Raw genomic sequence first — 24681 nt, 5'->3', positions numbered from 1 at the left:
TGTCTGACACCCCAGTTTCCACTTGTGACACCCTGGTTTCTGTGGCTGCTATCCAGAGGACACCTCTGGATTGTCTGGCTCTGGTAGACAGCAGGGCTCGTATTTCTGGGTCCCACGGGCCAAATGATCAGAAACACAGTTCTTGGCAGGCTATGACTCCAGGGAACTGTACAAAGAGCAGACACTGAAACACACTCTAAGCCTTTTCATGGAAGAGTACTGCTTGTTGGGCCTGGACCTTTGGCCTTCAGTGTTGGCTTCCGGTTTGGCACACATCTAAAGGCTACAGAGCTGCTCTCAGGGAGTGCAGGCTGGAGGACACCATCTTTGCGGTCTGCCTCTGCCTCGCTACAGCTCACCACTGTCTCCAAGAAAAGCGCTTGCATATTCATGTGGAGCCTAAGTGTTTGCAATTTCTGTTCATTGGAAGTGGGGTTTATTCTAGGAATACAGAGATAGTTCAGAATCCACAAATCAATTAATATGACATAGCACATTAACAAATGTAGAATAAAATGATAGGATTATCTCAGTAGATACAGAAAAAGCATTTGATAAATTGAATAACAATTTACGATAAAACTCAACAAAATGGGTTAAGAGGTAATATACCTCAACATAATAAACATCATTTATGCTGAGCCCACAGCTAGTACCATACTCAGTGGTGAAGAGCTGAAATATTTTTTGCTAGGACCAGGAATAAGATAAGGATATATTCACTTTTGTAATATTTATTCAACATAGTTTTGGAAGTCCTAGCCAAAACAATTAGAAATCAATCCCATTTATAGCTGTATCAAAAAGAATAAAAACTAGGAATAAATTTAGACAAGACAGTGAAATTCGTACACTGAGAACCGTAAGACAATGAGGACAGAAATTAAAGATGAGACAAATAAATGTAAAGATATTCCAGGCTCTTTTGAAAGAAATGATACTGAAAGAATTAATATTGCTGAAATGTTCATAACATCCTAAGAAATCTACAGATTTGATGCAATACCTATCTAAACACCAAAGGCATTTTTCACAGCGATAGAACAAAAATTCTAAACTCTTTATGGAACCACAAAAGACCATAAAGAGCCAATGAAATCTTGAGACAGAACAAAGCCGGGGGCCTTTGTACCTTGAATGCAAGCTATATTACAAAGCTATAGTCATTAAAACAGTATGGTATTGACATGAGAAACACATAGATCAATGAACCAGAATAGAGAGCCCCAAAATAAACCCACACGTATATGGTCAATTACTTTATGACAAAATAGCTAAGAAGATATAATGGGGAAAGGACAGTCTCTGCAATAAATGATGGTGATGTTGAAGAAACTGGACAGCCACCTGCAAAAGAATGAAACTGAACCACTCTCTTACACCCTACCCTCAAATTAACTGAAAATGGATTAAAGACTTGAGTGTAAGACCTGAGACCATCACACTTCTAGAAGAAAACACACGCAGCAAGTTCCTTGACATTGGTCTTGGGGCTGATTTTTTGGAGTTGAAACCAAATCAAAGGTAAAAAAAGCAAGAAATAAACAAGTGGGACTATATCAAACTAAAAAAATTCTTCACCACCAAATGAAAAGGCAACCTACTGAAATGGAGAAAATATTTAAAAGCCATATATCTGATAAATGTTTGATATAAATATATAAAAACCACACACAGCCAAACACCAAAAGAGCAAATAATACAATAAAAAAAATGGGCAATGGAACTGAATAGACATTTTTCCATAGAAGGCACAAATGGTCAACAGACACATGAAAAGAGGCTCAACATCACTCATCATCAGGGAAATACAAATCAAAACTACAATGAGATATCACCTTACCTCTCAGAATGGCTAAAATCAACAACCCAAGAAACAATAGGTAATGGTCAGGATGTGGAGAAAGGGGAACTCTCTTGCACTGTTCATGGGAACGCTAACTGGTATAGTCACAATGCAAAACATTATGAAGGTACCTCAAGAAAAAAAAAATTAGGTCTACCATAAGATCCAGCAATTTCACTTCTGGGTATTTATCCAAAGAAAAAAACCACTAACTTGAAAAAAATATATGCACCCCAATGTTTATTGCAGCATTATTTGCAATATCTAACATCTGAAAACAGCCTAAGTCTCTATCATTGGATGAATGAATAAAGAAGTTGTGAATATACAATGGAATATTATTCAGTGATAAAAAATAAAATAAAATCTTGCAATCTGCAATAACATGAATGGACTTTGAAGGTATTATGCTGAGTGAAATAAGTCAGACAAAGAAATCAAATGCCATATACTCTCGCTTCTATGTGGAAACTGAAAAGAAAAAAAAAAAAAAAGCCAAGCTCATAGTTACAGAGAACAGACTGGTGGTTGCCAGAGGCAGGGGTGGGAGATGAGCAAAATGAGTGAAAGGAATCAAAAAGTATAAACTTCCAGTTATATAATACCTAAGTCACAGGGGTATCATGTACAGCATGGTGACTACAGCTAATAATACTGTATTGTACATCTCAAAGTTGCTATGAGAGTAAATCTTAAAAGTTTTCATCACAAGAAAAAAATCATAACTGTGTGTGGCATTGGATATTAACTAGATGTTTTGTGGTGATCATTTCACAAAATATATAAATACTGAATCATTCTTTTGTACACCTGAAACTACTATCACGTGTCAATTACACCTCAATAAAACTTTAATAAAACCAATTCTAATACATAAAGAATCATCCATGAGGAAAAAAAAAAATTAGAGAGCTTGTGTGGTATTAGGTGCTAGGTCAAAGAGTCTGGATTGGTGTGAGATTACTGAAATTTTCCAAGTTGAGAAGTGATATAATAAGAGTAGAGTGTGAAACACATAAGCTGGCAGTACACACAGTGTGTTAGAGAGACCCTGCCAGTTAGGTGGCTCACACTCTCATGAAAATTATCTGGCACTCGACTCCAGAATGGAAAGACAGGGTAAGAAATTCAAGGAAGCATTGTGAAAATAAAATGACTAAGGCAAGTGGTGACAAACGTGTGCCATAACAATAGGAAGTTCCAAGGTTTTGAATTTGATGCACTTGGAAATGCATGATGCCATTAGGAAAAAAGAACATCAGAAAGCACAATCGGTTTGGGACAGTTAAGACTAAGACGATGAATTCAGTTTTAGGTTTTTAAACACACCCTAAAGCCTCAGTTTAATATGAAGATTCTGAAGATAAAATACGCTTCTATCTAATGCCCTCTTCTGGGCAAAGAGAGTTCGTAAAAGAACATGTCAAATTTTCAAAGGCTAAGCTGCATACAAGTTTTTGAAATGTCACTGAAAAACATATTTAGACTTTGCATCATAAAAGGATGAAATCATTGGCCAAAGAAATAAAATCCATGTAAACCTGGATACTTTCCCAGAAAAGGCATTTGCCATTTGAAAACGCTGAGGGAAAATGGGAAATAAATTTTAAGTAACAAAACGAATTTGGTACTTCATATCATATAAACGATTTCTCCATCTGCAGCTTTGTACCTGCCAGTCTAAATAATATGAGGTAAAATACTTTAAAAATTTTAAGAAAAATCTAATAGTATTTTATGTACATATGTATATATACGTATATGTACATGTATACACATACATATGTATGTGTATATACATTTATGTACATATTACGCATGTATTTATTTCTTTTATGAATAAAAAGAAAATTTCTTGTCCTCCTTCTCTTCTTCTCTCCCATTATACTATTTTAGTCAATAGTGTTATCTTTTGGGGGCATATATCCTTGTGTTCGTAGGCTGTATGCTTAGGCTGTTATTTAATGTGTCAACGCTAGCAATATGTTTTTACTTTAAGATGTAATCTATGAGGCAATAAATTGGCTCATTTTGTAATAATTCTTTTTCCAGTTTTTGTTAGTTGGGCCGTTTCATCATTATTAGAGAATATAATACTTATATAATAAATATAATATTTTGTCATTTTAGGTCAGCTTTTCTTTGTTCATAATTTTATAATAAAAATGTTCAATACTCACCACCAATCTGTTTCTGTCTGATGTGGTTTCCACAATAATCTGTTGTTGAAATGAAGCATAGCCTTTAGTAGTAGAATCATCAGGAAGTCAACATTTCCCAGGTACTGTGTGTTCAACATTGTTTCTCTGTAGGATTTTGATTTGAAAGAAAGGCTAGTTAATTAAAAAAATCCTTGGCTCAGAATTTCTTTCCTTGAATAGCATTATATATGGTTCAACTGTTTAATAACACTGAATGTTAGCTGGAAAATTTCCCAGATCTTTCACCTTTCTGAGATTCTGAGCCTTGTTCCGTGACTTCCCAGATTTCCCCAACAGGTCTGAGCTGCAGTTGCCCACAGCGATAATTTACTTGATAAGACCATATGACTAGATTTCACGTCTTTCCTCTCCCTCCTGTTGTTTTCTGACTTCTCTTTCCAAATAAACTACTTATATTTAAATATTCGTCTGAAAGATTGCTTCGGAGGGAACTCAAATCAAAAGTCTGGTCTCAGAAGTGGTCCTAGAAAATAGATCTCTCAGGGTACAATTTTAGAAATGGTCAATCAGCAAAACTAAAAGGCAATCGACAGAATGGGAGAAGACATTTGCAAACGACCTATCAGATAAAGGGTTAGTATCCAAAATCTATCAAGAACTAATCAAACTCAACACCTCAAGAACAAATAATCCAGTGAAGAAATGGGCAAAAGACATGAATAGACACTTCTCCAAAGACATCCAGATGGTCAACCGACACATTAAAAAATGCTCCACATCACTCATCATCAGGCAAATACAAATCAAAACCACAATGAGATACCACCTGACATCTATCATAATGGCTAACATTAACAACTCAGGCAACAATAGATGTTGGCAAGGATGGAAAGAAAGAGGATCTCTTTTGCAATGCTGATGGGAATGCAAGCTGGTGCAGTCACTCTGGAAAACAGTATGGAGGTTCCTCAAAAAATTAAAAATAGAACTATCCTATGACCCAGCAATTGCACTACTAGGCATTTATCCAAGGGATACGGGTATGCTTTTTTTTTTTTTTTTTTTTTTTTTTTTAAAGTTTTTTTTTCAACGTTTTTTATTTATTTTTGGGACAGAGAGAGACAGAGCATGAACGGGGGAGGGGCAGAGAGAGAGGGAGACACAGAATCGGAAACAGGCTCCAGGCTCCGAGCCATCAGCCCAGAGCCTGACGCGGGGCTCGAACTCACGGACCGCGAGATCGTGACCTGGCTGAAGTCGGATGCTTAACCGACTGCGCCACCCAGGCGCCCCTGGGTATGCTTTTTTGAAGAGGCACATGCACCCCAATGTTTATAGCTGCACTATCAACAATAGCCAAAGTATAGAAAGAGCCCAAATGTCCATTGATGGGTGAATGGATAAAGATGTGGTACGTGTATATATACACACATATATATAAACATATACATACACACACACACAATGGAGTATTACTTGGCAATCAAAAAGAATGAAGTCTTGCCATTTGCAACTATTATTAGCATAATAACTAGAGGGTATTATGCTAAGTGCAATTAGTCAGAGAGAGACAAATATTATATGACTTCACTGATCTGAGGACTTGAAGAGACAAAACAGATGAACATGAGGGAAGGGAAACAAAACTAATATAAAAATAGGGACAGGGACAAAACATAAGACACCCTTAAATGTGGAGAACAAGCAGAAGGTTCCTGGACAGGTTGTAGGAGGGGGGATGGGCTAAATGGGTAAGGGGCATTAAGGAATGTGCTCCTGAAATCAATGATGCACTACATGCTAACTAACTTGGATGTAAATTAAAAATAAATAAATAAATAAATAAATAAATAAATAAATAAAAAAATAAAAAAAAAGAGTTCTAGGACCCAGATCTAGATACGGCAGCCATTAAGAGTAAAGAGAGGCGCCTGGGTGGCGCAGTCGGTTAAGCGTCCGACTTCAGCCAGGTCACGATCTCGCGGTCCGGGAGTTCGAGCCCCGCGTCAGGCTCTGGGCTGATGGCTCAGGGCCTGGAGCCTGTTTCCGATTCTGTGTCTCCCTCTCTCTCTGCCCCTCCCCCGTTCATGCTCTGTCTCTCTCTGTCCCAAAAATAAATAAACGGTGAAAAAAAAAATTAAAAAAAAAAAAGAGTAAAGAATGTAACAACAATTTTCTTTCTGAAATAAATTTCATGATAATGAAATTAAAAAAAAATTTAGAATTGGTTTACTCATATACCAGATGGCAACATGGGCTCTATTACTAGGAGTGTGATTAAGAATGAGTATGATGCCTATCTGCCCAATAACCTAAGGTGAACTGGGATAGGGATTGGTGAAAAGGGTAGGCGATCTTATGCAACATATCAATCATGAAAGACATGCATAAATTGGTAAACCTGTAAGAATTATGAAATCAGCTCCTCTTGGAGCTGAAATCTTTAAGGAAGGAAATGGCAGGCTCATGTTAATCAATTATTAATTCAGGGCATGGTGTGAAAGCCAGAAAGTCTCCATGTCAATATCTAAAGGGCCTTTTGTTTCCAGCAGCAGGGAACAGACTGAATATTGAGTCCAGGATCTAATTGTGAGAGTTAAAGAGTTCCAAAGAAAGCCAAATTAGCATATGTGACAAGGCTCCTATGATAAAGTCAGGGTACAAAAGTGCCCTAAATCCTCTGGGCCGGGAGAAGTGGTCCCATTCCCTTTCCTAGAACAATGGTCTTTGTAGAGACCAAGAGAATGCCTCATCTTAGGCTGATGGCCTTGACGTTGTCTTCCTCAAGATCTGCTCATAACTTCTCTCACTGCTTCTAAGTGACTTCCCACAACTGGTAAGTTATTTTCCAGCTCTAGAAGGACAGGCCATTCCCCAAAATACTGCAAGTGTTAGTTAAATACACAAGCAGGGACTGGGAGAATATCCATGGGTATGAACCTTAATAGTTATATATCTTATAATACAGTGGAAAAACGCTTATAGTGCAATGGAAAATGTAAAGTAAAATTGTTATTTTAGGAAGACTATTTTTACAGTTAGTGAAGAAATTTTGTAACATAAATTCGACACACAGTTGGTAAGTTCCTAGCTGTGGTCCCACGTTCCTCAATTAGCTTACCTCTAAAATATTTCTTATTCTCTTTCAGGTTCTCCAAGGCAAACAAGGTCTTTTTTTGTTACACCTACTCTGTGTTATTTATCTTGTTCAATGTTTAGAAACTGATTAATCTTTAGAGGAGATTATATTTTATCTGGGTCTTAAATAATTCATTCAATTTCATAGCTAATCTTAGTTTACTCATTGTCACCACATTCTAAGTCAGTGCAGTCCCATTTACTCTGTACCCAGAAATTATCTGAACTTCTTCTACTCTTAACCAATTTCCAACCTTTCAGAGCTGAAGACAAACTTGATTAAAATTTCCTTTGATAACCTTTCATTTGGGTAATATTGGGTGATTTTTCAACCAGTCTGTGTCATCATTCATTCTGAGGGAAGGAAAAAATATCCTTATTCTTTTAAAATTGAATTCAATATGAGAATAAACATAACATGTATTTGCATATTTGCTACTTGAAATTAAATGATCAATCATCAGTGTACTTCCTAAATATTAAAATGACTACATTAAATTTTAAAAGACATATTCTTTTGAATCCTGCTTTTGTTTCAATTCCAATATTAACAAGAATAAATTAGGGAAAAAACTAATATTAAAAATAATGTTTCATTTTGAGGATAACATTAAGTGTTCTAGCAACAGCTCTTAATCAGTATGTAAATATGCCAGAAAAATCACCTGTTTGCCATGATCAAAATATCAAATCTTAGGGAAAAAATATCAAAAACTCATGCTGCCCTAAGTATAAAGACATTGTCTTTATTATTACAATTTGCTTTAACTAAATGATAAAACAGAAAATGCTGGTAGAATATTAATTACCAACAAATTGAAAGGCACTTAAATTTTTTAAAAAAGGTGAGACAAAGATCAAAATGAATTATCTAACTACTGTGGAATAGATATATTTATTATATCTTATTACTTAACCTTCAAAATAATGTATGTAAGGTAATTAAATTATTCCTATCTTCAATGTGGGGAAATGAAGTTCAGAAAGTTAAGACTGATTAGTCATTACTAAGCCGGTAGATATTGATTGTGTTGAATGTCTTTATCACAATAACAGAACACAAAGACAGAACAACGTGGTAAGTGCTTTGTGTTTATAATTTATTTGATGTATTGTATTGCATTGTATTGTATCGTATCAACAGTTATTTCTAAAGGTCAGTGATGTGAACAAGGGTTCGCTGAAGAATACAAAGTTATTACAGACATTGTCTTTTGGAGAATTGATTTTGTCCTCCTATCTCACTTCCATCATGTGTTATGGATCTCTTTTAACTCAGTCCTACATTTCTCACTCTCAATTTGTAGTTATTTCAAAATTGAAATTCATGTCAAGGTTGTACCACCAGAGGCATTTAAGCATTCAGCATTATTAAATTATTAACCACTTATAAAAATTAAGCATTATTAAAGTTAACTTCAAATTCATATTTGTGCAAATGAACATAAAGATAAAAAATATATAATTTAATTAAGTTAGTTCTGCAAGCGTAAGTCTGAAAGGTGGAAAGACTTTATTAACATCAAGTGGGTGAACAGCTTCTGGAGTCTACACACTTTTAGTGCTATGACATGAGGAGCTATTAGTTTAAAAACACAGAACACAACCGCTATGGAAGGTAGCATCTATCTCCACAAGCAGATAAGCTGCTAAGATAAAACTTTGGAATCAACACAGGACAGTGATTCAAATGTGTTTAAAGAGATTCATTACATTTAAGAAATAAAGGTCAAATTTTTTTTGTCAATGGATTTTGAGACGTAATTTATATATAATAAAGTATATGGATCTCAAATGATTACCTGCATAATTTCTTTGTCAATTATATGTGCTCAGGTAATAACCACACAAAGAAAATTAGAGCAATTCCATCATCCTAGGAAGGTTCTTCATGCCCTTTTGTGTTCAACACACGCCTGCCATAGACTATTGCTCAGTTCTGTTAATTATTTATACTTTTTAATGATTTTCATTCCTACTTCTTATTTAATTTCCTCTTTTATATATTTTTAAAGTTTTTAAGGTTTATTTTTACTATTTTCTTCTTTTTTAAAATAGGCATGAAGCTATGACTTTCTAAGTCTTGGCATGATCCTACAATTTTTTCATTCAAAAATAAATGTTTCTGGTTTTCCTTATAATTTCTTCTTCAAGCTATTAATTTTCCACAAGCTATTCTTTGTCTATTGTTATTTAGTTATTTACACTCTTCTAATTTCTCTGGTTCCAGAATGGCTGCATCAGCTTGTATTCCCACCAGCAATGCAAAATAGCCCTCCTTCTCCACAACCTCACCAACATCTGTTGTTTCCTGAGTTGTTAATTTTAGCCATACTGATAGGTGTGAAGTGGTATCTCATTGTGGTTTTGATTTGTATTTCCTTGATGATGAGTGATGTGGAGCATTTTTTCATGTGTCAGTTGGTCATCTGGATGTCTTCTTTGGAGAAGTGTCTTTTTGTGTCTTTTGCCCATTTCTTCACTGGATGAGTTGTTGTTTGGATGTTGAGTTTGATAAGTTCTTTATAGATTTTAGATACTAACCCTTTATCTAATATGTTGTTTGCAAACGTCTTCTCCCATTCTGTCGGTTGCCTTTTAGTTTTGCTGTTTCCTTTGCTGTGCAGAAGCTTTTAATTTAAAAAAAATATATTTGTTTTAACATTTATTTATTTTTGAGACAGAGAGAGACAGAGCACGAATGGGGGAGGGTCAGAGAGAGAGGGAGACACAGAATCGGAAACAGGCTCCAGGCTCTGAGCTGTCAGCACAGAGCCCGACACAGGGCTCGAACCCACGGACCATGAGATCATGACCTGAGCTGAAGTTGGATGCTTAACCAACTGAGCCACCCAGGCACCCCAAGAGCTTTTTATTTTGATGAGGTCCCAGTAGTTCATTTTTGCTTTTGTTTTCCTTGCCTCTGGAGATGTGTTGAGTAAGAAGTTGCCGCAGCCAAGATCATAGAGGTTTTTGCCTGCTTTCTCCTCGAGGATTTTGATGACCTCCTGTCTTACGTTTAGGTCTTTCATCCATTTTGAATTTATTTTTCTGTATGGTGTAAGAAAGTGGTCCAGGTTCATTCTTCTGCATGTTGCTGTCCAGTTTTTGCAGGACCATTTGCTGAAGAGACTGTCTTTTTTCCACTGGATATTCTTTCCTGCTTTGTCAAAGATTAGTTGGCCATATATTTGTGGATCCATTTCTGGGTTCTCTATTCTGTTCCATTGATCTGAGTGCCTGTTTTTGTACCAGTACCATACTATCTTGATGATGACAGCTTTGTAGTATAGCTTGAAGTCTGGGACTGTGATGCCTCCTGCTTTGGTTTTCTTTTTCAAGATTACTTTGGCTATTCGGGGTCTTTTCTGGTTCTATACAAATTTTAGGATTATTTGTTCCAGCTCTGTGAAGAATGCTGGTGTTATTTTGATAGGGATTACATTGAATATGTAGATTGCTTTGGGTACTATCGACATTTTAACAATATTTGTTCTTCCTATCCAGGAGCATGGAATCTTTTCCCATTTTTTTTGTTTCTTCTTCAATTTCTTTCATAAGCTTTCTATAGTTTTCATTGTATAGATTTTTCACCTCTTTGGTTAGATTTATTCCTAGGTATTTTATGGATTTTGATGCACTTGTAAAAGGGATCTATTCCTTGATTTCTCTTTCTGTTGCTTCATTATGTCCCTATTTTTTTTATTAAAAAAAGATTTTTAACATTTATTCATTATTGAGAGACAGAGCATGAGTATGAGAGGGGCAGAGAGAGAAGGAGACACAGAATCTGAAGCAGGCTCCAGGCTCTGAGCTGTTAGATGCTTCAATGACTGAGCCATCCAGGTGCCCCATTATGTCACTCATTCTTACCTTTATTGCTTCTACTCTGTTATAAAGCCTATCTTTTTTTCTGTTTTCTATTTGATTTCTAGTTATGTCCACTTGATTCTCTTATAGCTTCTTTTTTTTTTCATTTCCAATCTCGCTGGACATGTTGGCCACCTTTCTCACCAGATACTTCATTTTTAGCATATTATTTTAAAGACCCTTTTGTGACATTTCCTATTCTTGGGCCATCTCTTATCTATTTATATTCACTATCTTCTTTTCAGTCACATGTTCTTTTTCCATTTTTATTTTGTTTTTTGGGTGTACCAGATATTTTGTATGAAATTAGAAACATGTTATGATGTTGAAAACAAAATCTGCCAAAAATACTGGCTCATACTGCTAAACTGCTAGAGTCAATAAGCTGAATCAGTAGTATCTATTGTGGAAATAGGTCTGGGTTTTGTTGCAAATTTTATTTGATTCAATTCCTCAATGGCTTTTCATTATTCTAAGTGCAAAATTAGAAATTTTCCTTCAGTATTATTCTGATAAACCATTTGTTCTTTACAGCCAAGCCCAATCTTCAGGAATCTTAAGGTATCTTTGCTTTACAGACAGGCTTCTAGGTTTTGGGTTAATAGAGAAATCTATTTGTTTTCTAGTCCTGCCCTTGGCTTACTCTTGGCTGTGGCCTCAGGCCATGATTCTAGTCTTTGGAGTAGATACACATGATTTACTTTGTGTGAAGGCTGAGAATAGGGAGAATTTCTCTCAAGTTTTCTGCCTTTATCTTTCCAGAGTTGAAAGCCAACCACATCTTGGAAATTTTCTCTGAGTTCTCCAGTGCCAATCCCAGATTTCAGTTGCTGAAAGTCTGAAGTGCCTTTAGTTAATTTATGATGCCCTGACCTTAGTCTTTGATAAAGAATCTCCATGCATATGTGAAAACATACAAGACATAATTGGCAGCCAGGTGTAGACTCATGTGACGGCTGTGGTGCCTCAGCATCCTAACCAGTTATAATAGTCCATGTGCAGTCATAAGATGTTCATTGCATTTATAATAGTTGTGCTTCCTCTTTACTGTTTCTATGGTAGCTTTTAGTATTATCACTACTCACCAGAGGTGAAGTGATGAGATCGGCCACGATTCCCTGATTTCCTAGAAAGTAATGTCACTATCTGAAATTTGGTTGATTAACTTTTATTGAATCTTCAGGTCTTGACGGTAAAACAAATGAGCAAACAAACAGACAAATAAAAAAAAAAACCAATGATTTTGTGGTTTATTTGGCTTACTTTGGATGTCAGGGGATGAGTATATTTTTTTGGTGAATTTACATTATTACTAGAAGCAAAATATGCAATCAGATAGTCTCTGATTTATAAGATTTATAAGTCTCTCATTTATAAGATTAAAAAATAACTTTAAATACAATGGATTAGGATATCATTAGAAATAAAGTCATGAGATATATGTTATCTATATATATGCTTCATTTGCTGACAACCTTAATAATTTTTACTTAATTAAAACCATTCTCAGACATACTGGTTTTCAGTATTCCATCTTTCTTTCTGATAATCTTAGAAAAACATGCTTCCATAAAATATTCTGAATATTTTTCTATGAAGAACGCAGTATTTAAAATTTTCCCCAAATGCAGACAGAAAGTATTTAAATTTAAGAGAGATAGCTTGCAAGATACCATCTCATCGTGGAATAATGTTATCTAAAAGTGCGTAACATCTCTGGTCCAATAAAACTGCTGGTTAGAATAGTGTCCATGTGCATCTTTCCTGGGATCGTTATATACCCAGTCACTGCCTGCTGAATTACTTGCACAGAGGAGCTTTTTGGCTTATTTTACTGCTGAAGAAATATTAAGAAAAATAATACCAAGTACATTTATAGAATTGAACTGATGCGTTGTGGCAATGTGAAAAATACCTCAATCTAACAATGTGTAAAAGTGATGACATATATTTCAGCAATACTTGATTGTTGGTTCTACAAGGAGCTGGGTATTTCACATAAAACATGAAACCCTTTATATACATATCATTGCATACTTACACTTATCAAATAGTTCTTTCTTTCACAGGAAAATATTGCTGTTATTTTATTTTATGCTTTAAATGTGTAATTTTCTAAGGAATAAGCACAGCTGAGAAAAGTAGTGTTCTGACTCAGCAAATCTGTTTCTAAGAATCTTATTTAATTAGAAAAATTTTGCTGCAACTGTCCTTTTTAGTGTTGCAAAGGCTACAAAACAGTTTTAACTCGTCTCCCCAATCAGAAAACAAAATTGATTATCATGCAATATAAAAATAATATAAGATTAAGTTAAGTCTGTTTAATTCTATTGGTAATTTTCAGCTTCTTATAATTTTTTTGTTTGTAACTCAAAGAATGAAGATTGGGAACACAAAGTTTCTTTAAAAATAACCTGCATGTGAATATCCTGCATGTGACTAGGAACCCTAACTAACCTGTAGGTGATAAAACTGTTTTGTATTTAGATATGCAAACCTCATTTAAATATCTGATAAGATTTTTATGGACATCTTAACTATACACCTTTTATTAACAGAACAATGGAATCTCTTTGAAAAACAATTTGTGAGGTTTTCATGAAAGGTTTCCTACCTATAACAGCATGCTAATGATAGGCAAAGACTATGGGTAGAATCTAGGGAGGGGAGGGGGGAGTTTCTAAATAATCTGGTACATGGATGGCATGAACTATTCTGAAAAGCACAGGTTTGGTGCTTCTGGTGAAAGTCAAAGTTAAATTACTTATTCAGGATTTTTAGGCTTAGTCTGAAATTGGATAGTTAATATCTGAGAAAAGGTACAGAGAATTTCTAATTCAGAATATTCCAGTGAGCGAAGGAAATGATGGCAGAGTTGAACGACCATAGACTTTCCTTATCCCATGAATACAACTAGATACAACTAGATAACTACAAAGTCATCCTAAGTACTGCAAAAATCGACCTCAAGACTGGTAGAACAAACTCTACAACTAAAGGTAGAGAAGAGGCCACACTGAAGAAGGTAGGAAGGGTGGAGATGCAGTTTGGGAGAGAAATCGATCTTGGCCACTACAATGAAAGGGAGCCACAGTATTGGAGAAGGGCAAGAGAGAGACTAGCACACAGAGGAACATAAGGGGAAAAAGAATTCCCATATCAATTGGCTTAGAAAGCAGAAATGCCAAATTTCATGAGCTCTAGCAACCCGAAGGGCTTAATGCCTAGAGTTCTAAGGGTCAGCAAGTTTGGCTTGAATAGACCCCAGAGGGAACTGGGGCTGGTCTTGGACGGAAGGCAGGGCAAACAGCCCATGGACATACAGAGTGGAAAGAGAAATCTGACGAGTGCCTGAACACCTAGTGGGGAGATTATTTATTCATCTTGGAGCATGTTCTAGAGAGGCAGCATTCATAGAAGACCCCTCTGGGGACACAGGAACTGAGAAGGGCCACTTCCCTCCCACATTCCTCAACACAAACAGAGAGCCACCTGCAGAAACCAGCACATCACTGACACTCACTACCTAAGTTAGTTTACACAAAGCTCCACCAGCTCAGTCATTCTTGCCTCAGTCCCAGCACAGTGGAACCCCTCTCTCAAATTGGCCCAAATCCTGCAAGACTGCATTTCCCAAGTGGTAATTTTGTGGAACCTCAGTTCTGGCAATGGTAGTTAGATGTCTCATTTCATAAGCAGACTAGGATACACTAGTTAAAACTCACCACATTCAGGCTAGGGACCAAATATTGCCCGCAACAGACAAAGATAGCCTCTGTCTGTAGATGACAGAGCTGAAGGATAAAGGGGTCAGAACACAAAAGCAGAGTGCATGCAGCACACACAGGAGACACTTCCTAAAGTGTCATTACCCTCATGAATAGGAGACATAGCTGACTTTCCTAACAGAGAGAAACAGGCAGAGACTTAGACGAAATGAGAAGAGAGAGAAATTTGCCACAAATGAAGGAACAGGAAAAGGCCATAGCTAGAGATCTAAGCAAAAGAGATATACATGATGGAGCATTTAAAGCAATGGTCATAAGGATACTCACTGGAATTGAGAAAAGAGTGGAAGACATTAGTGAGACCCTTAACACAGAGATAAAAAAAAACAATCAGAAATGAAGAGTGCAATAAACAAGATTAGAAACATGCTAGATGCAATGAACAGCAGGCTGGAAGAAGCAGAAGAATGAATCAACAACCTAGAAGAAAGGGTGATGGAAAGGAATCAAGCTGAACAAAAGAAAGAAAAAATAATTATGCAAAACAAGAAGAGACTTAGAAAACTCACTGACTATCAAACATAGCAACATTCATATTATAAGAGTCTCTGAAGAAAGAGAGAGAAAAGGGGCAGAGAATTTACTTGAAGAAATAATAACTTAAAACTTCTATCATCTGGAAAAAGAAACAGATATCCAGATTCAGCAGACTCAGAGGACCCCCAATAAAAACAACAAACACAGATCCACACTAAGACACACTGTAATTAAAATAGCACAATAAAGTGATAAGGAAAAAATTTTAAAGTAGCATGACAAAAAAAGACTGTTATATACAAAGGAAATCCATTAGGCTACAGCATATTTTTCAGCAGAAACTTTCCAAGCCAGATAGGAGTGGCATGATATAATCATAGTGCTGAATGGGAAAATTCTGCAGCCAAGAATAGTGTATCTAACATGGCAATCATTCAGAATAGAAGGAGAGGTGAAGAGTTTCTCAGACAAATGAAAAACTAAACTAGTTCATGACCACTAAACCAACCCTGCAAGAAATAGTGAAGGGGAGTCTGAGTAGAGAGAAAAGACCAAAATGGTAGTATGGAGGTAAGAAACACCTTTACAAACATGAATAGTAAACATGAATATTATTAAAAAAATCAGTCAAGGAACTCACAAAATAAAAGAATGTAAAATAAGACAATACATACTTAAATAGTGGAGAGGAGAAGAGTAAAGAATGGGTTCAAACTTAAATAATCATCAACTTAATATAAACTGCTATATGCTAAAGATATTATACATAAACCTAATGGTAATCACAAATCAGAAACCACTAATAAATATGCAAAGGGTAAAGAGAAAGAAATCCAAATACATCACCAAAGAAAACCAGCAAACTAAAAGAAAGATCAAAAAGGATCAGAGAAGATCTTCAGAAACAACCAGAAAATAAGTAATAAAATGGCAATAAGTATATATCTATCAATAATTACTTTGAATGTAAGTGGACTAAAAGCTCCAGTTAGAAGACATAGGGTAACAGAATGGATACAAAAATAAGACCTATCTATCTGTTGCCTGCAAAGACTCATTTTAGACCTAAGGTCACCTGCAGATTAAAAGTGAGGGGATGAAGAAATATTTATCATGAAAATGTATGTCAAAAGAAAGCCAAAGTAGCATTACTTATATCAGACAAAACAGACTTTAAAACAAAGACTGTAACAAGAGATAAAGAAGGACACCATATAAAAATAAAGGGGATGACCCAACAAGTAGGTGTAACAATTATAAATATTTATACACTCAACAATGAAGCACCTAAATACATAAAACAGTTCATAACAAACACAAAGAAACTAATCAATGATACTACAAAATAGTAGGGGACTTTAACACCCCATTTCTATCAATGGACAGATCATCTGAACAAAAAATCAACAAGGAAATAATGGCTTTGAATGACACACAGGACCAGATGGATTTTACAGATATACTCAGAACATTCCTTCCTAAAACAGCAGAATACACATTCTTTTCTAGAGAACATGGGGTATTCTCCAAAACAGATCAACATATTAGGCCACAAACAAATCACAACAAATTCCACAAGATCAAAGTCATGATGGATCTTTTCTGATCACAATGCTATGAAACTAGAAGTAAAGTACAACAGAAAAACTTGAAAGACCACAAACATGGAGGTTAAATAGCATGCTACTAAACAATGAATAAGTAAATCAGAAAATAAAAGAAGAAATTAAAAAGCACATGGAAACAAATGAAAATGAAAACACAAGAGTTCACAACCTTTGGGATAGAGCAAAAGTGCTTGTAAGAGGGAAGTTTACAGCAATACAGGCTTATCTCAACAAGCAAGAAAGATCCAAATAAATGACCTTGTATCTAAAGGAGCTAGAGAAAACAATAAACAAACCTGAAACCAGCAGGTAAAATAATAAAGATTGAGCAGAAATAAATGATATAGAATATAAAAAAAAATAGAACAGCTCAATAAAATCATTAGCTGGTTCCTTAAAAAAAATCAATAAAATTGACAAAAATCTAGCCAGACTTATGAAGAAAAAAGAGAAAAATCCTAAATAAATAAAATTACAAAAAAGAAGGGAAAAATAACAACCAGTACCACAGAAATACAAAGGATAATAAGAGAATATTATGAAGAACTATGTGCCAATAAATTGGACAACCTAGAAGAAATGGATGGATTCGTAGAAACACACAACCTACCAAAACTGAAACAAGAAGAAGAAAATTTGAACACACCAATTACCAGCAAAGTAATTGAATTAGTAATCCAAAACTCCCTACAAACAAATGTCCAGGACCAATTGGCTTCACAGGCAAATTCTACCAAACATTTAAAAAAGAATTCATATCTTCTCAAACTATTCCAAAAAATATATGAGGAAGGAAATTCGTTCCATCAGGCCAGCATTACCCTGATACTAAAACCAGAAAAAGCCTCTACAAAAAGAGAGCTACAGTTCAGTATCTCTGATATATATAGATGCAAAAATTCTCAGTAAAATACTAGCAAACTGAATCCAACAATATGTTAAAAAATATATTTACCACAATCAAGAGGGGTTTATTCCTGGGTTGCAAGTGTGGTTCAATATTTCCAAATCAATCAACCTGATACATTACATCAATAAGAGAAAGGATAAGAACCATATAATCATGTCAATAGATGCAGAGAAAGCATGTGACAAAGGAAAACATCCATTTATGATAAAAAAAAAAACCCTCAACAAAGTAGGTGTAGAGGGAACATGCTTCAAAATCATAAAGGCCATATATGAAAAACCCACAGTGAACATCATCCTCAATGGGGAAAAAGTGAGAGCTTTTTCTTTATGGTCAGGAAGAAGACAGGGACGTCTACTCTCACCACTTCTAATTTTTTTTTTTTTTCAACGTTTTTTATTTATTTTTGGGACAGAGAGAGACAGAGCATGAACGGGGGAGGGGCAGAGAGAGAGGGAGACACAGAATCGGAAACAGGCTCCAGGCTCTGAGCCATCAGCCCAGAGCCCGACGCGGGGCTCGAACTCACGGACCGCGAGATCGTGACCTGGCTGAAGTCGGACGCTTAACCGACTGCGCCACCCAGGCGCCCCTACTCTCACCACTTCTATTTAACATAATGCTGGAAGTCCTAGGCACAGCAACCAGACAACAACAACAACAACAACAACAACAACAACAAAATAAAGTAATCCCAATCAGTAGAAAGAAGTAAAACTTTCGCTGTTGGCAGATGACATGATACTCTACATAGAAAACCCTAAAGACTCCACCAAAAACCTGCTAAAACTGATAATCAAATTCAGTAAAGAGCCTGATACAAAATCAATGTACAGAAATGTGTTGCGTTTCTGCACACTAAAAATGAGGCAGTAGAAAGAGAAATTAAGAAAACAATCCCATTTAAAATGGCATCAAAAATAATCAGATACTTAGGAATAAACCTAACTAATGGGGTGAAAGACCTGTACTCTGATAACTATAAGTAACTAATGAAGGAAATTGAAGACACCACAAATAAATGGAAAACCATTCCATGCTCATGTATTGGAAAAACAAATATTTTTTCTACACTACCCAAAGCAATCTACACATTGCTTTCCCTATCTAAGTACTGAGAGTATTTTTCACAGAACTAGAACAAACTATCCTAAAATTTGTATAGAAACACAAAAGACCCTGAATAGCTAAAGCAACCCTGAAAAAGAAAAGCAAAGTTGGAGGCATCGCAATTCTGGACTTCAAGCATTATTACAAAACTGTATAAGCAAAACTGTACGGTACTGGCACAAAAATTGATCAATGGAACACAATAGAAAATTCAGAAATAAACCAACAACTATATGGTTAATTAATCTTTGACAAAGCAAGAAAGAATATCAATGAGGAAAGGACAGTCTCTAACAAATGGTGGTGGGAAAACTGGACAGCAACATGCAACACAAAGAAAGAGCACCACTTTCTTATACCATACACAAAAATAAATTCAAAATGGATTAAAGATCTAAATGTGAGACCTGAAACCATAAAAATCCTAGAAGCGAACACAGGCAGTAACTTCTCTGACATTGGCTGTAGCAACTTTTTTCTAGATAGGTCTTCTGATGCAAGGGAAACAAAAGCAAACTAAACTACTGGAATGACATCAAAACAAAAATCTTCTGCACAGCGTAACAAAACTGAAAGGCAACCTGTGGAATGGGAGAGGATATTTGCAATTGGCATATCAAATAAAGGGGTAATGTCCAAAATATATAAAGAACTGATACAGCTCAACATCCAAAAAACAAATAATACAATAAAAAAATGGGCAGAAGAGAATAGACATTTCTCCAAGGAAAACATACAGATGGCCAACAGACATGAAAAGATGTTAATCATCACTTACCATCAGGAAAATGCAAATCAAAACTATAATGAGATACCACCTCACACCTGAGAGAACAGCTAAAATCAAAAACATCAGAAATGAGATATTGGCAAGGATGTGGAGAAAAAGTAAACCTTTGCACTACTGATGGGAATACAAACTGGTGCAGCCACATTGGAAAAGAGAGTGCAGGTTCCTCAAAAAGTTAAAAATAGAACTTACTATTACTTACTATTCAGCAATTGCACTACTGGGTATTTACCCAAAGAATACAAAACACTAATTCAAAGCGATACCTACACCTCTATGTTTATAGCAACATTATTTACAACAGCCAAGATATGGAAGCAGCCCAGTGTCTACTGATTGATGGATAAAGAAGATGTGGTGTATACGTACAATGAAATACTATTCAGCCACAACAAAGGTGAAATCTTGCCATTTGTAGGGACATGGATGGATTTAGAGAGTATAATGCTAAGGGAAATAAGTCAGAGGAAAACAGGTACAAGATGGTTTCACTCAAATGTAGAATTTAAGAAACAAAACAAACAAGTAAATGGGAAAGAAGAGAGAGAAAGAGAAATCAACGAACAGACTCTGACTATGTAGAACAAATTGATGATTACCAGAAAGCAGATGGATTGGAGGATGGGTGAAATATGTGACGGAGGTTAAGGAGTGTGCCTGCGATGAGCACTCGGTGATTAATATAAAAACATAAAATACAAATGAAATTGTAACATCAAAGAAAAGAGAACATTCTGTAATGGGTTCTTACGAAACTTAATAAATTAACTCTGAATTATATTATGGAGTGATCTAGGACTTTATTTTGAATAGTAATTCAGAGCTAGAAATTTAGAGAGATTTACCTGCTTTGCCAAGTTTCTGGGTCGAAATAAGATAAAAATAACTGTGCACTGCAGAGCACACAAGAACATCAATGCAAAGCCCTAATGATGTAAAAAGGGAAATAATTATGGATTGAAATCCTTATATGCCATTATTTGTGGAATGTAAATATATTATATAAACTAAACTTTGTCTCTTATATCTGGCTCTAAGGACTCTCTCAAGATCAGAGCTGTTATATATAAAATAATATAATGCTGAGCACATAGTAGAAATGAAAGAGCAGAGTTTATTTCATTGGCTAGTTCACAGTGGCCTGATTATTTTGGATGATGATCCTGAACTTAGTGCAGGCTGATATTAGAAACTCTGATACATGACTGCATATCATCATTGGAATGTAAGTATACAATATCAAGAAACTGCACTTTTGTTAAGTCGTTTTCCTTATTAAACTAATATATGTTAGTTACTATTCTTGACGTTTAAGCATAACTACATCATAGCCTCATTGTCTCTACATTTTAACTTAATTCCATGCTTTGTCTGTTTTTCAGACGTGTATTATAAAATCAAAACCATGTCATCCATTTTTAAATCATTAAAAATAGAATGGAGAATACATACCTAGAATTTCAGCTGTGATATTTAATTTTGCTTATTAAAATCATTTTATAAACATTGTATTCAATGTAATGAAAGCACATTACTTGTGAAGATATAAATAAATTCAAACATTTTTCATGAGCACTAAAAGTGTTGGTAGTTTCCAAACATAGGGATTTTCTCTTTCAGTGGGAGACAACAGAACAAAAAGCAAATAAATACTTAAAATTATGATAAAAATGGGTAATTTTTTTATATTTAATAGTAACGATAGTACATTTTAGAAATCTACACTGAAGCAAAATATGAAATAATAAATATCTGATCTACTGCCAAATAATAAATTTCATTAAAAAAATTTTGGTTCTCATAACTTGCCAGACATTGTGCTATGTTCTCTATAGTATAAATCATCACCACTATTCATCTCTAGAAATTTTCATTATCTCAAACTGAAACTCTGTACCATTTAAACAACAACTTCTCATTCTGTCCTTCCCTCAGTTCCTAAAAACCACTATTCTACTTTTTGTCTCTAGGAATTTAACTGTCTAGGTACCTCATATAAATGGAATAATACAATATTTGCCTTTTTGTGTGAGGCTGACTTTACTTAGCATCATATTCTCAAATTGTAACATACGTAATAATCTCCTTCCTTTGTAAGCTGAATAAATTACCTAATGTGTATTTACTGCATTTTCTTTATCCATTTTTCTGTTAATGAACACTTGAGTTATTTCTATATTTTGGTTATTGTAAATAATGTTGCCATAAACATCGGCATACAAGTAGCTCTTCAAGGTCTTGCTTTCAATACTTTTGGGTATACACTTAGAAATGGAATTACGGAGTCATATGGTGATTCTGCGTTTACGTTTTTGAAGTACCACCTTACTGTCTTCCACAGACTCCATACCATTTCACATTATCACCAGCACTCCAGAAAAGTTCTAACTCCTCCACATCCTTGCTAACATTTGTTATTTCTGCCTTAAAAAAAAATAATAGCCATTCTAATGTATGTGAAGTAAGATGTAATTGTGGTTTTCATTTGCATTTTCCTAATTATTAGTTATGCTGACCATTATTTCTTCTGCTTATTAGTCATTTGTATATCTCCTTTGGAGAAATGTATATTCAAATCCTTTGCCTATTTTTATTTGGGTTGGTTATTTGCTGCTGCTGTAGTTTTTAATCCATTCTAAAGGTTAATCCTTTATCAGATGTATGATTTAAAAATGTTTTCTCCTATTCTGTAGGTTGTCTTCTAAGTCTCTTGACAGTGTCTTTTGATGCAAAAAATGTATTTTGATGAAGTCCAATTTTTTTTTCTTTTGTTGCCTGTTTCCAGTATCATATCCAAGACATATCATTGTCACATCTATTGCCATGAAGATTTGCTCTGTGTTTCCTCTAAGAGTTTTATAATTTTAGCTCTTACATTTAGATTTTTAATCCATTTTGAGTTAATTATTATGTATGGTATAAAGTAGGATCCAATTTCATTCATTTGAATGTGGATATCCAGTTTTCCCAGAGCAACTTGTTGAAAAGATGATGCTTTCCCATTGAATGATCTTGCCATACTTGCTGAAATTCTTTTGACTGTATATATGAAAGTTTATATTTGGGTTCTGTATTCTATTCCATTGGTCTATATATCTGTCTTTATGGTGGTACCACAGTTTTGATTACTGTACTTTTGAGTAAGTTTTGAAATTAGGAACTATGAGTCCTCTCACTTTGTTTTTCCTTTTCAAAACTGTTTTGGTTACTCAGAATTTCTTGAGATTCCATTTGAATTTTTGGATTTAAAAAATCATTACTATTATTTTTTAATGTTTTTCTTATGTTTTTTAAATTTATTGTTGAGAGAGAGAGAGAGATACAGCATGCATGAGGGAGGGGCAGAGAGAGAGGGAGACAGAATCTGAAGCAGGATCCAGGCTCTGAGCTGTCAGCACAGAGCCCAACATGGGACATGAACCCATGAACCACAAGTTCATGACCTGAGCCAAAGTCAGATGCTTAACCGATTGAGCCAACCGGATGTCTCTAAAGTTATTTTTACAAAAATGTCATTGAGATTTTAATAGGAATTGCATTGAATCTGTACATCACTTTGCAAAGTACCAACATCTTAACAGCATTAAGTCTTCTAATCCATGAACATGGAATGTCTTTCCATTTAGCAATGTCTTCTTCAATTTCTTTCAGCAATGTTTTGTGGCTTTCATTATACAAGTCTTTTATCTCCTTTGTTAAGTTACTCCCAAGTGTTTTATTCCTTATGAAGCTACTTTATTTCTTTTTGTAGCTCCAGGACCTCCTATGATGTCAAGCACAGCTAACATTATAAGTTGATGTTACAAATATTTTATTAAAAAAAAGCCCTTTGAACAACTTTCCAAGAAATATATCAAAGCAAGCAAAGGGACTGCACTATTACTATGACACATTAACACTTTAATGTGTAAGATGAAAATAACAATAGATTAAATTTGAATATAATTGGAATGAATAATTTAATAAAGTTTCATTTGTGAAATTGAGATACATCTCTACCAAACTATAGTTGATCATTCACAAAGGTATTTTTTTTTAGGTTTATTTACTTATTTTGAGAGAGAGAGAGAGAGAGAGAAAGGGAGAAAGAGGATGTGAATGGGGTGGGGAGCAGAGACAGAGAGGGAGAGAGAACCCTAAACAGACTCCCTACTGTTAGCGCAGAGCCTGATACAGGACTTCACCTCATGAACAGTGAGATCATGACCTGAGTCGAAATCAAGAGATGAATGCTTAACCAACTGAGTCACCCAGGCTCCCTACAATGGGTTTTGAGTATCTTTTTATTATTTCATTTCATTTCATTTCATTTCATTTCATTTCATTTCATTTCATTTCATTTCATTTTCTTTTTTATTTGAGAGAGCAAGAAGGGGATAGGGGCAGAGGGACAGAGAGAGAATCTCAAGCAGGCTCCATGCTCAAAATGGACCCTGATGCAGGCGTCGATCCCATGACCCTGGGATCATGACCTGAGCCAAAATCAAGAGTTGGACGTTCAACTGACTGAGCCACACAAGCGCCCCTTGATTATCTTCTATATGCCTGTCATTGTATTCTATGTTGAAATAACTTATTTTGTTAAACTATTAAGTATGAATCAACAGATAATTTCTTATATGATCAGAATATATCATCATCTTTATACTTGCTTTATAAGCATGGAATATTTTACAAGAAAATGACCTATTATTTTTCTTTTTTAGTGTTTGTTTATTTTGGAGGGAGGGAGGGAGAGAGAGAGAGAGAGAGAAAGAGAGAAAGTGCAAGCAGGGTAGGGGCAGAGAGACAGGGAGACACAGAATCTGAGGCAGGCTCCCGGCTCTGACCTGTCAGCACAAAGCCTGACGCAGGTCTTGAACTCACAAACCATGAGATCGTGACCTGAGCCAAAGTCAGATGCCCCAACTGACTGAGCCACCCAGGCTCCCCAAGAAGCTATTATTTTATATGTTCCAAAATAACACTGTCTGTTAGCAAAAC

The sequence above is a fragment of the Lynx canadensis genome, chromosome B1, assembly GCF_007474595.2.
Source record: "Lynx canadensis isolate LIC74 chromosome B1, mLynCan4.pri.v2, whole genome shotgun sequence".
NCBI classification, from domain to species: domain Eukaryota; kingdom Metazoa; phylum Chordata; class Mammalia; order Carnivora; family Felidae; genus Lynx; species Lynx canadensis.
The sequence above is the reverse complement of the archived record's forward strand: the minus strand, read 5'-3'. Positions refer to the sequence as shown.